Source organism: Mytilus galloprovincialis, chromosome 4 (genome assembly GCF_965363235.1).
Source record: "Mytilus galloprovincialis chromosome 4, xbMytGall1.hap1.1, whole genome shotgun sequence".
In the NCBI taxonomy this organism is placed as follows: domain Eukaryota; kingdom Metazoa; phylum Mollusca; class Bivalvia; order Mytilida; family Mytilidae; genus Mytilus; species Mytilus galloprovincialis.
Window position 1 is genome coordinate 86,110,501 of NC_134841.1, and position 12,844 is coordinate 86,123,344.

The following is a 12,844-nucleotide window of genomic DNA, read 5'->3' on the forward strand; positions in this document are numbered from 1 at the left end:
CTCATGCGTTTGCCTAAAAAAAAACCAACACAGTTAATATAATGTTGACAGGGTTGTCGCGATATGTCTTTTTTGTACTGAGGCGGGGTAATGCAAACACTTAGAATATGACTAAAATAAGATCGTTGATACGCGTTAATCACAGTAAAAAAGACATACAAAGGTCCATCGATAGAAGATGTTCAGCCATCGATATGTTTCTATATATATATAGCCATGAACAAAACAAGATAGTAGCCAATGGATGAATAAATTCAGAATCGCATACACAATTTCACTAAAATGAAATGAAATATTAGTAGTTTATTACAAAATAAATTTGAATTAATAAACAAAAAATGCAGGACGCTGAATGACTTGAACAAAATCAACTTAATAATAAGTATATTATGCGGGGTTCACACATTGCCGATTATTGCTCCCGTTTGAGATCAGACAGCGATACGACACGGAAAGTGAAAATGTCGGATTACTGTCCTCAATTATCTGGAATGTCCTATCATTATCTGAACGCAGTCGTTTAGGTTCGTAACAGTTTCCTACAGGTCGGGAAGGGTCCGAATAGTTCGGCGAAGCACCACGACAGTTAGGTGCGTCCCGTAACATTCGGGGAAACTCAGCCGATTTAGTCTAGTCGGATTACAATCGTGCCTATGTCGTGACTGATTCTGCTGTATCGGATCAAAATCCTAACAATGTTCTGTGTATTCTGGACGGTGTCCTGTGGAACGGGAATGATCTTGAGAACTTTTTCATTGCTGTTTTTCTGCCGATTGAGTCCAGATTGCATCCAGATCTTGTCGATTGCGAACCGTTTTTGCCGAAACCGTTCCGGAACAGTCCAGTTATTAACACGAAATTCGTAGATGATAACCACGTCAGAGTCCCGACAATTACAGAATACAATACGACTGAGACCAGACAAAGCCGTTTGCAATGCGATAAAGCGGATCGTGATAGGATTACGTTCCGACAGTACCTGGTCATCCAGGGTATGCCGACAGTTTTCGAACGGATTACTTCCGTCAGCGTCGGTTCACTGTCTGGTCACTGTCTGGTCACTGTCTGTTCTGTGTCGGATTACATTCGGTAGAATCGGGACGCAGTCGTGACAGACTCGGTAGAATTTTACCAAGCGAAAGATACAAATTGGATTAGAAGCGGATTGAGAACAGGATTATCGGGATCAATTCGCTTGGAAACGGTTGAATATCGACGCTTCCTCGACAATATCTGATTGTTGTCGTGATTAAATTATTTGTTTTACAAATTTTAATTAAAGTTTGAATTTCCATCCACGATTCACAGGATCTTGATCAGACTTTTGACAAATTTTAATCGGGAATGGTCCTGTCAAGGACGGCAGTAAAAATCATTGAATGGGTGACCCCAGCTTAAAGCCGAAAAGAAAACAAAAAAGCCAGTTTTCAAATGTATTACTATATAAATAGTATTGCCTTTAATACCGCAGTCCCACTAGGCCACGATCGCACTACGATCTGTGAAAAAAGTGCAAATTTTGACGACCGTAGTGCGATCGTGTAGATCGCAGTGAGGTCATAATACGGTCGTGGTGAGGTCTTCATGATCGTGATGAGCGTGGCCAACTTTGAACATGTTTAAAACAATCGTGGTGCGGTCGTTGCGAAATCAAGTCGTAGTAGAAACGTAGTGAGAGCGCAGTGAGGTCGTGATAAGATCGCGAAGGTCGTTGTACCATCGCAGCGAGAGCGTAGCGAAAGCGTGATTCTATTCGTAGAGACTTCGCTACGATCTCACAGCGACCTTATTACGACCTCACTACGACCAGTACGTTCTCACTGCGACCTAACTACGCTTCCACTACGACTATACCACGTTTACACCACGCTGTTCAAGACCATAGTACGATTCTAGCACGACCATGCCGTCCTCATCACGCTCTTCTCACGACCTGACTACGTGCATAAGTACTACGACCATCATGCTCATTGTCATTTTCACATCAAATATTTAGTCTAAAAGCTCTCCAGGTTTTGTTTGTGTGTATGTAATTTGGACTTCTTGTCCTTTTTCTCCAACGGCTCAACCAATTTGATATGGGCAAGATGATAGGAGCTCATAGTGGACACTGATATATGGGTCGTTTTCAAAAAATGTCGAATTTTCAGTACACCCATGCTAACTTTTTTATTTCTAATGGAAATTTCAGTTGTAATGGTTTAAATGAAAGCTTGTCGGATTTGTGATTCAGAACATTAATAATAAACACACCTTACATCTATTTTGATAAGATTAAACTGCATTTAAGACCCATTTTGGGGGTATTTGTCTGCGTACAGTGTCAGAAAAACACATTTCAAATGATTTTTTTGCGATTTTCTGATCGCCTTGATATCTGCAAAAGGGACTTTTTAAAAACGTTTAATATTACTCTAACGAAAAATCGTAGCTTCTATATCATTGTATGTAACATATTATCTACAAACTAAATTGAATCTGCGTACAGGAGGTTCATGTCTTTCCTGTTACCGCTACTTAAATCAGCCGTGAAATTATTCTCCCTATGAATATTGAATCAGTCAGTGTTGATCTCAAAAGTGCAAAGTAATCTTTACATTTAAAACGCATCGTTTCTTGAACGACAGTGTAGAGAAAAGAAATTTCAAGAAATTTAGTGAAAAAAATATAGCGTACTTTTTTTCATGTCTATGCTGTTACCACCAATTTTGATTAAATACACCAACAGTATACTTGTAAAAAGTGCAATAACGTGTTGGAAACCAAATTCACAATAGGAAAACGTAATCACTTCACCAAAGGGAGTAGTTATTTCACAACAGCAATCAAAAACGAAGAAATTTGTCTATCCTGTTATGTCTATCCTGTTACTATGGTTGCTATGGTTACAGTAACAGGATAGACAATTGTAGACAAAAACGTCGTTAATTTTTTTATCTTAACATATAGGTGCAAAACGAATGAAATATTTCGTTGTTTGAAGTCATCTTAAGGTTATTAAGTATTAATCTTCCCAATTAAGCATTCGCAGGTGCAATACTGATATCGGTAACAGGATAGACAAAATGGTAACAGGATAGACTTTTATATAGTAATATATCAGAAACGTACGTTCCTGTTACCAATGAAATATAGAGAAAAGTAAACTAACTTATGAGGGATTTACTTGATGTTGGGTTTATTTGAAAGGGTGAAAAAATGCCGAACAATATATATTGCTATCTTAGACTTGCATTACTGGTGGTAATTTTTACAACCTTTGAAAACCAATTTTTAGAGGCATTTTTCAGTACAACCTTTTAAATTGGCAAATAGTCTATTATATTACAGAATGAATATATATAGAAGTTTATTCTCTTGAAAACCATCTAATTGTCTACGTAAAACAAGCTTAACATTTTATCTAAACCTTTTCTTAATAACCCAAAATTTCTTTTGAAAATGGTAACAGGATAGACAAAATAATGTACCACCGATCAAAAAATGTTTCAACATATTTTTGTATGACATCATTAAGATTGCATCTTTTAATATGTTGTTCTTAAAGTACTGTTTGTTTTGATTTGCTTATGTAGAGGGTTGTTTGAACAATTAACTTTCAATAATTTTTTCAATTTCAAAATTCGACATTTTTTGAAAATGACCCATATAATGGTAGTTTTATTGCTCTTGTTTGGAAATGACACCACAAAATGAGATTTGTCACTGGATTAGTACTTATGTTAGATAGAAATATACATAGACTTTACCATCCCCTTTTCCTTGCTTTCTTACAAATAAAGCGTACTGTTTGTGTCATATACATGATATTGTGCATAAGTATGTAATCAGAAGTTTTTATAGATTTGATATCCAGTAGTTGAATGGTTTAAGATATTTATTTTCGTTTTGCTGTATGGCACCAACCTGCATGTATTTGCTAAAAAATATTGCAAAAATAGGGCAAAGATATCACATAAGTGATACCATTTTTGAAACTGTTTACAACTTTTTATATAACTATCAAGGACCAAGAGTGCATTTCTATCTAGTAACCAAAGTTTGGTAAACGTTGTGTTTGTTAAACCTTACAGAAGTAGAAACAAATGCATCGTTTAATCAGAGTTTGCTGACCCTGTTTGAACTGTCAAAAACGCATGCACTTTTTGTTGTTATTTGAACTTATCACGCGGGGAAAATAGCCTCCGTAGAAGATGTTATAGAAACAGAGGAAATCGCTCCTCTATACATATTTAATTCAATTGGCAGTTCTTCTTCTTAATCAGATGAATGTATGATGATAATAAAGCCTTTTAAAAACTATAAAAGAGGTATGTTCTTGCTTGTCATAACTTAAAATATTGTCTTAAATTACTCAAATTTAGGTATTACCCTCCTTTCATAGCTGCTGTTATTTAAATGAAAGAACAGAGGCTAATACCTTACTTTGAGTAATTTAAGACATTGTTTCGCGTTATGACAAGCAAGAAAACGTTTAGATAATTGATTTTATGTTAAAGTTAGGAAGAAATGCATCGTTTGAACTAACAAACGACGAACTGTAGACGCATTTGCAGCGAGTGTATACTTTGTCAAATTTGCAAAAGTATGTTAGAAAATTATCAAAACGTGTGCTCGCTGAACAGTTTGTATCGTTAGTGTTAGAAAGAAATGCGCTCCAATAAGAAATATTTGTCTGTCGTGTGATTTTAGTGTGAAATAAAGTCAAAAAGTTCGAATGAAAAAAAATTGACTGTATGGTGACCTATATCTGTTGTTGATAATTTCTATATTAATTAGTGTTCTGTGAAGAGCTGTCTCATTGGTAATTGTACCACATCTTTTTTTATACTACAAACATTTCTGGACAAACGGAAAATATGGACAGACAAAACAGAAAATAGCCCATAAAACAGGTAAAATATAATCTTGACGTTCTTATAAACCAACTTTGAAAGATAACTAAAGTCATCAGCAGTCTAATGATGAATATTATTGCACAATTACTTTAATATTTGAAAAATCCGCCGGTGCCAAAATTGCAGGATTTTCTTCTCTTCTTGAACACCTGAGATCATCCAAGGTTTTGTTGGGTTACGTGTTGCTACGATTTTAGTTTTCTATGTTATGTGGACTGCTGTTTGTCTTCTCGTCGGTTTTCATTTTTTGCTATGGCTATGTCGGTTTGTTTTTCGACATTTGAGTTTGATTGTTGCTTTGGTGTCTATTGCCTCTCTTTTAAAATGTTACCTCTCCTTGCAAAAGTATGGAGGAATTTTTGTACAGTTAAAAATAATATTTTTTTGCGGAATCAGTGTTATGAGAGTTAATCAGATCTGTTCACACTTTTAGAGAATCGTGTAGCAGACATGTGTTCTCGTGTATGGCCGAGTAGAGATCGAAGAGTGGTCGAATGTAGTCCATATTTTGTCATGAAACTTGTGCAGAAATTAAATGAAAATATTTGATTTGTTTAAATCCTGCAATGGACTGGTAAGGTTTATGTACCCTTCTGTAGCCATTTTTGTACGAACTTTTCAAACTTCAATTGTATCAAAACTACAGATATAATGAATAATAGAGATAGGCCATTTTGTACATATTCCAAGGGGAAACTTGATGCAAAGCATTATTTTTTACTGTTCCATTGCATTTAATAGAAAAAGAGGACTTTGTGGCAAATAAATCAAGATTTTTATAGAAAATCCACAGCCTTTATCCTTGTACTCTCATATTTGGCAATTTGATGACTGATAGATATAGGATTATTGCATGCAGTGCTAGCATTGATTTCTTTAAAACAAGTTTATAAATGTAGTTATTGGTTAAGACAAGTATAAATATGGCCAAAATCAAGTACACCTTTTAGGGTGCGCTCGACTTTAGTGACTCAGCACGAGGTGTTTTGGAATTTACAGGTTACTTAGAACTTTTTGTAAAAATTAAACACTAGCACATCATAGAAAATCAAGTGAGTAATTTATGTTTCAAATTTTATAACAAAAATTTCTGTATTAAAGGCTGTGGATTTTCTATAAAATTCTTGATTTATTTGCCACAAAGTCCTCCTTTTCTATCAAATGCAATTAAACAGTAAAACATAATGCTTTACATCAAGTTTCCCCTTGGAACATGTACTAAATGGCCTATCTCTATTATTTATTATATCTTTAGTTTTGATACAATTGAGGTTTGAAAAATTCGTACAAAAATGGCTACAGAAGGGTACATAAACCGTAAATGAATAAACTTTTCGCGGGTTGAAATTTCAGGAGAGAACCAGGGTTCCATAAAAGCCCTTTACACATTTTAATATTGCACCTGAACAACTCAGAAAATTAATCATCTCATGTTCATTTACGATTCTAAATAAAAAAAAATGAATAATTATAGCTTAAACATAGAGAAAATAACCATTTTGAATCTAAAGAATGTTGTTATTGATATGAGTGTTCAATGACAGGTATGGTATGTCATTCTCGATAACTTTTAAACTTCCGGAGGCTTAGCACCCGCTCGTCTACTACCAGCTGGTTTATTGGCCTGGACCCAATAGGGCCTTTAGGACCTGACCGAGGTTCGGACGTACATGTCAAAATGACCTAGCTACGCCACTGACAACCACACACAACAGTGAGGATTTTTATGCGTTCCAATTTTTGCAGTAATTTTTATCATGTGTTTCAATAGTTTCGTCACTGGTCCATATTTTAATTAGCCAGGGAAGGGTTTCAACGATTGTTTTAAGGCTTAAATACTTTGAACGACAAACATATTTTATAATTGACATTCTGACACCAAACACGCAACAATTCGCCGAATGAATGAATGTGGTTGTTAAATTTGATAGATGCATTGTGTGCTTCTTTGTTAAATATTTGTCTGTTTTTGTTCTACAAGTGAGAGGTTTTACGCTATAAAACTAGGTTCAGTCCCCCATTTTCTACATTTGAAAATGCCTGTACCATGTCAGGAAAATGACAATTGTTGGCCATTCGTTTAATGTGTTTTATCATTTGATTTTGCCATTTGATTAGAGACTGTCGGTTTTGAATTTTCCTCGGAGTTCAGTATTTTTGTGATTTTACTTTAACTTTTATTTAAAAAAAAACCACACTTAGACTATCCTAGCTGAGTATGGGCACCTATTAGAAAGAAAAATATAGGTAAGATCAAGAAATTATAAAAAAAAGAAAAAAAAAAGAGCCACACTCTGACTGATGTCAAGTTTCAATAAATTAAATTACCCCTAAAGACTGAAGAATCTTAGGCTACCGATGCTGACATACAGAAGATCGAGTGGGGATATTACAAGGACATTGAAGGTACCGAATGGAAAATACGACCCAGAAACAAGTACGTTCCTCTAATTAATGGCAAACACAAACGATTCAAAACAAGTTTGAGGAATGGTGGCATTGTAGGAAGAATCGCTAAAATATGGAATCTTTTATTTTTTCGAAATATCGCTTTTGAATACGGTCAACATAAAAGTTTAATTGTACAGGATAAATAAATAAATCAGTAGTATACTGTTGTTCAAAGTCACAAATCGATTGAGAGAAACCAAAATACAAGTTCTGCAGAGAGCTTTTATATGCCTATACGTAGCATCAAAGATTTTTCTCACCCATGAGTTTTTTAATTGTTTTCCTCCGTTTTTGTTTGTGATGCAGTTTTGGCTCAAATCTGTTATCTAGGGGTTTGCAGCTCCCTTTAGTAATACATTAAAAATCAGATACCACGTCATCCACTTCTGTTATGCTGTCATTAGAATTCTCACTCGCTATAAGCGATTCGGCTATTATACAAATACCAGGGCCGTAACTAGGGTTTGAATTCAGGGGAGGCAGGGGTTTGAGGCCGCTGATTGAGCCCCCTTTGATAGGCGCAGCCCCCCCCCCCCCCGCCGATTTTTTCTCTCAGTCATTGGCTAAAAATTACCCGTTTCCCTTCGATTTCCTTACTTTAAGAAACATCACTATTACTTGAACCTGGAAGCAATTTTTATGCAAAAACAAGCTGGGATTGCTGTTCGGGGTGAGCCAAGGCTAGCTCCGTCTTGAAGGCTGTACTTATAATTGTTAACATTAAATACATTAATTAATTGTGACCGTGGATTTTTTTCTCTCAATGCTATGGCTAAAATTACCCGTTTTCCTTCGATTTCCTTACTTTAAGAAAGATCAGTTTTGCTGGATCCTTGGAGCAATTTTCATGCAAACAATTATCATCTGTATTTTTTTGTATTTAAAGATATTTTTTTTTTTTAGAAACTGTAAGTTCAAAAAACATATAAAGCAAGACTAAAACGCAAGATATTTTTTTTATCGAGGATCTTTAATTTCAATATTGTTGAAAGCCGAAAAGACATGTATATAACTACAACCAGGGACTTTCTATACTAGTCTAGTATACACTTAGTATAGAAAGTCCCTGCTACAACGAATGGGAGTGTTTACCTACTAAGGCATTGACCATAATGTTCTCGTACTATCGGGAAACTTAAAAAAACGATCCAACAGCGGATTTAGCCGGTAACGAATTTCCGATATCTTAAAAGATTCACAATACAAAAGGAACTTAATTCCTCTGCTTAAATAATTGAGTTTCCAAATAAATGTGAATAGTTAAGTTTTAATTCAAAATTATCGAAAGCAAAGTTTCATATGTGTTCTCATACGAATACTGACCCCCTCAATACTGAATAACAGATGGACGGCCACACTATAAAAAAAAAAATAAAACAAATACTGAAACGGCCTACTTTCGATCAAAAATCCGAAAAATGACAGACATATCACGTATCACTGTTAACTTGTGTTGTTTTTGATATAAATTCAAGTTCTTCGTGTACAGATTGTCAATATTTTATTTTCTTACTTCAAAAACAAAAATTTGGTGTAGAAAATTCAGGGGAGGCAGTTGCCTCCCCTGCCTCATAGGTAGTTACGGCCCTGAATACTATGTGAACTATCATTCAATAAATTGTTGCTCTCAATTATGTTATGACAGCTAAGTGGAAATTTTCCAACTGAAGATTACATATGTCCTGTTTAGGACCCAATATATTGTGAGGATTTTGCTTTCTGAAAAACAAGATTTACCATAATGCCTGTAACAAGTCACGACTATGACAATTTTATCCATTTGTTTAGTGTTTGAGCTTTGATTTTGCCATTTGATTAGGGACTTTCCGTTTTGAATGTCTTCGGAGTACGATATTTAATGATTTTACTTTTTCAACTAAACACATCAGTTCAGTAATGCAAGTATTCAGTAATGTAATAATTAATATATGAACACATGTTAGTTTTTACCGAGTCAGGTTAAATATATATAAGAAATAGTCAGTGCTACATTCAACAACAAGATTTTTTTCCACCTGGGACTATTATACTATAACATATCCCAGTCCAAACCAATTATACTGGTAAATCAGTCAGTTAAAAGACAGACCGTCATATTCATAAATTTTATCAGCACTTCAGAGTCCTGTCTTCAAAATACTGTCCACATATAACATGATGAATATTCTGTTAGTGTGTTAACAAGAACTATCATTGATATGGTCATAAATTAATAAAAAAATCAAATGTTTACAAAACTTTTAACTTTGGCAGTGGCTATTTTGCAAGCACCGGCAAAATAGCAAATTTGCTATTGTACCAGCTCTGATTAAAATATATTAATTCAAGCCGACAAAATAGACTATCTCTACAGAAATGGTTATTTTCCCGGAACTAGCTATGTAGTGCATGTGTTACCGGCGCTGGATAAATAGAAACTAATGTTATTTCGCTGGCTTTAGGTAAGCGTAAGCCAAGTTTAAAACTAGTTTGTTTACACATATATAATTCAAATAACTGACTATTGCATATTTGCAAATGACATGCATATTGCAGCTAAAAACCCTGAGAACTTTTATTTTTACAATGAGTCGAACATGTATGCATACATGTAGCATTAGACTGACTAATAATAGTCATTTCTGAAGGAATATGCTATTTTGCCAGCTTTAATTAAGATATTTTAAATAGAACCGGCAAAATTGCTATTTTTGCCAAAAAATAAAAAATTTCAATATTTGATGAGTAACGTGCTGAAAATTTTCTGATACAAATCCGGAGAAAATCTTTTCGGTTATTGACTTTACTATTACTCCAGCCGAAAATTGTAAACAACTTGTTTTTCTTCGCGTGATTTATTTTTTATTAGGAAAACCACAACACCATGAAAGGAAAAGATATTTCAATATGCGCACAAATATATAGTTTGTATCTGAACCTGAATGTGGTACGTCGGCGTTAATAGGGGGACACTATAACTATTCGTAGGTAAATATAATTTGATGCTAAAAAAAAAACTTTTGTAACAACATGATAATTTCAATTTGACCCTAAGTAAAATTATAGAAATGGACGGTGTGGTAGACCATTTTTTGTTTTTGCCTATTTTCTTGATTAATATGTATACATACCGTTTTATAAAAGCCAGAATTTTTAGCTACGAGTAACCACAGGGGCTTGTTTAGTGGGTCAGACGAGGTTTTACTGTCAATGGCGATCGCTATCGGTATTTTATATAGGATAGCGATCGCTATCGGTATTTTATATAGGATAGCGATCGCCATTGACAGTAAAACCTCGTCTGACCCACTAAACAAGCCCCTGTAGAGTAACCATACAGAAAAAATACAGAAAGAGAGAAATTTAATAAGAAAAGATGATCAGTCCGACATGTACATGATGTAGAGCTACAAGAACTACATATACAATTCAATTCAATTCTTTATTACTTTAAGCACATTATGCTTATCAGTGCAATAAATACAAATACATTTCGTAACACAACATGACATAAAACATCAGAGAAGCAAATAAATATCAAGTATTGACCAATAACAGTTCGGTCCTATGATTAAGTGCATTAAACAAGAATTTACACAAATTACGCAAATCTTTTACATTCTCAGTGCTGAGAAGTTGCACTAATTTGAACGACGATGGACGTCTATATAATAATAAGGTTTAATAAACTGTCTCCTTAAGTCTCTATAGCATTTACATTGTAAAACAAAATGGAATTCATCTTCAGTGATATTCAAAGTACAAAGAGTACACTTTCTATCTAACCTATTTACTCCACGATAACGGCCTACTTCAACAAACAAATTATGAGAAGACAATCTACATGATCTAAGGGGAGTTAAATACACTGTAAAATTCATATGTTTAGTTAGATAATTCTGTAAACATACATTATTGACAATATATTTATATAAATAACACTTAGATGAAATGTTCGTTTGATCATTCAAAGTCTGTTTTGCTTGATCATATATCCTTGTTTTTACAAATAATAATAAATTTGTATCAATGATCAAATTGTCTTGGTAATACCAGATCTCATTTAAACCTAAGTTAAATAATAATTGTTGTAGTTGATAAATCCAACTGCTTCTAATTCTAAGCGTTAAGGTCATGTTGCACAGATTAAGATCATAGGACACATTAATCACCGGTCACATCTGGATCTGTATATTGTAAATAGAATACCTGCCATAAAAATGTCCGATTTTACCTTTCCGACTTCTGTATTTATAAGTCCAAACGGGTACTGTATTACAGAAATTATACAGTTGTTCCCTGTAAACAGGGTATTATTTGAACTTGGAATTATTTTTAATTATGGAATTTGCTTGATTTCTTGTTATTGAATTTTTTAATAAATTCCATGTTTATTCTGTACTGAAATGTTCTGTGCTGCGCACAACACTTTCTATTACAAAGAAAATAGTATATTTTCAATAGAATGTACTGTGCCGCGCACAACACTATCTAACCAAAATACATTGTATGGAAAGTGTTATTAACTGCTGAAAAGATTATTATATCTAATAAACATGGAATTTATTAAAAACTTTAAACACAAGAAATTATGCAAATTCCATAATTAAAAATAATTCCAAGTTCAAATAATAGCCTGTTTGTAGCAGTTTTTAAGAATACAGTTGCTTGTGGATAACAATTTTAACCAGTACTTCACTATTTTGTACATTCTAAAATATATCAAAGGATATTTACCCAATTCAAAATAAACCATAACATTTGTTGTACATTGTTTGACACCTAATATGTTTTTGTAAAAATTTGTATTTTTTCAATATTTGGAGCTTTCTGGAAGCCCCATATTTCACAACCATATACATAAAATACTGCTAATGTAAGTATCAAATAAATTCAAATATGTAAAAACATTCAAATACAATGACAAAACCATTGACTTTAAACCAAAAACAGCTTTTCTACTTTGCTCAGCTAAATGTTTTTGAGCTTTAACAAATTTACCGTTAAAATTTAACAGTACACCAAGGTAACAAAATTCATCCACTATGTCAATAGCATTGCCATCATAATACCAAATTTCTTCGTCTTTTTACAAACCGTTTCTAAATACCATAATTTTTGTTTTGGCAATATTTACAGTCAAACCCCATTTACCAGTCAGTGGACTTACTTAAATGAGTGATTTTTAAATCACTTATTTAAGTAGCAAATTAGAAATTTTGTTATAAATTGTGATTTTGTAGTTATACTAAAATTTTAAACACATAGGTTTAGATAAGATCTTTTCATTAGTAAAATTGAAAAAAAATAGTTTTTTGCTTCTTTTAAGTAGAAAGGTTTATGCCTTTGGTGCAATAATTTAGCTGCAAATTCTATTTTAGTGGATAAAATGCTATAATAATGGCCTAACTTAATGAACTTATACTTTCTTAACAGATTTTTCCCAGCAGTGGGAGTATTTTTCCTGTAAAGTTCAAGGTTTCATCTTTCAGATTATGTAATAAAATTCTACTGTT

The 12,844-nt window shown here is 33.6% G+C and overlaps 1 protein-coding gene across 3 annotated transcripts in view; it reads left to right on the plus strand.

Annotated features, from left to right (window-relative positions):
- The first annotated feature begins 10,160 nt into the window (after positions 1 to 10,160).
- The window catches only part of LOC143073247 (von Willebrand factor A domain-containing protein 5A-like), a 41,095-nt gene continuing 38,411 nt past the window's right edge, over positions 10,161 to 12,844 (plus strand). The window contains exon 1 of one of the 3 annotated variants that reach the window (XM_076248652.1): positions 10,161 to 10,275. The gene's annotated coding sequence lies outside the window, so the exon portion shown is untranslated. Of the gene's footprint in view, positions 10,317 to 12,844 lie in introns of all 3 variants that reach the window. The other 2 variants (XM_076248650.1, XM_076248651.1) reach the window with 2 other exon arrangements.